The following is a 1,209-nucleotide window of genomic DNA, read 5'->3' as shown; positions in this document are numbered from 1 at the left end:
GAAGCAACTGCTCCAAAACTGCCATAAAAAAGCCAGACTACGGTTTGCAACTGCACATGGGGACAACGATCGTACTTTTTGGAGAAATGTCCTTTGGTCTGATGAAACAAAAATAGAACTGTTTGGCCATAATGACCATCATTATGTTTGGAGGAAAAAGGGGGATGCTTGCAAGACGAAGAACACCATCCCAAACGTGAATCACAGGGGTGGCAGCATCATGTTGTGGGGTTGCTTTGCTGCAGGAGGGACTGGTGCTCTTCACAAAATAGATGGCATCATGAGGCAGGAAAATTATGTGGATATATTGAAGCAAAATCTCAAGACATCAGTCAGGAAGTTAAAACTTGGTCGCAAATGGGTCTTCCAAATGTGCAATAACCCCAATCATACTTCCAAAGTAGTGGCAAAATGGCTTAAAGACAACAAAGGCAAGGTATTGGAATGGCCATCACAAAGCCCTGACCTCAATCCTATAGAAAATGTGTGGACAGAACTGAAAAAACGTGTGCGTGCAAGAAGGCCTACAAACCTGACTCGGTTACACCTGCTCTGTCAGGAGGAATGGGCCAAAATTCACCCAACTTATTGTGGGAAGCTTTTGGAAGGCTACCCAAAACGTTTGACCAAAGTTAAACAATTTAAAGGCAATGCTAAACTTCTGACCCACTGGGAATGTGATGAAAGAAATAAAAGCTGAAATTAACCATATGTAAACTTCTGACCCACTGGGAATGTGATGAAAGAAATACAAGCTGAAATAAATCAATCTCTCTACTATTATTCTGACATTTCAAATTCTTAAAATTAAGTGGTGATCCTAACTGACCTAAGACAGGGGAATTTTACTAGGATTCAATTTCAGGAATTGTGAAATACTGAGTTGAAATGTATTTGGCTAAGGTGTATGTAAACTTCCGACTTCAACTGTATATTGTGTGTATATATATATATATATACACTTAGCAAAAAAAAGAAACATCCTCTCATTGTCAACTGCGTTTATTTTCAGCAAACTTAACATGTGTAAATATTTGTATCAACATAACACGATTCAACATCTGAGACATAAACCGAAACAGTTCCACAGACTTGTGACTAACAGAAATTGTATAATGTGTCCCTGAACAAAGGGGGGGTCAAAATCAAAAGAAACAGTCAGTATCTGGTGTGGCCACCAGCTGCATTAAGTATTGCAGTGCATCTCCT

The sequence above is a fragment of the Salvelinus namaycush genome, chromosome 39, assembly GCF_016432855.1.
Source record: "Salvelinus namaycush isolate Seneca chromosome 39, SaNama_1.0, whole genome shotgun sequence".
Taxonomy (NCBI): Eukaryota; Metazoa; Chordata; class Actinopteri; order Salmoniformes; family Salmonidae; genus Salvelinus; species Salvelinus namaycush.
This window is presented reverse-complemented; position numbering follows the sequence as displayed.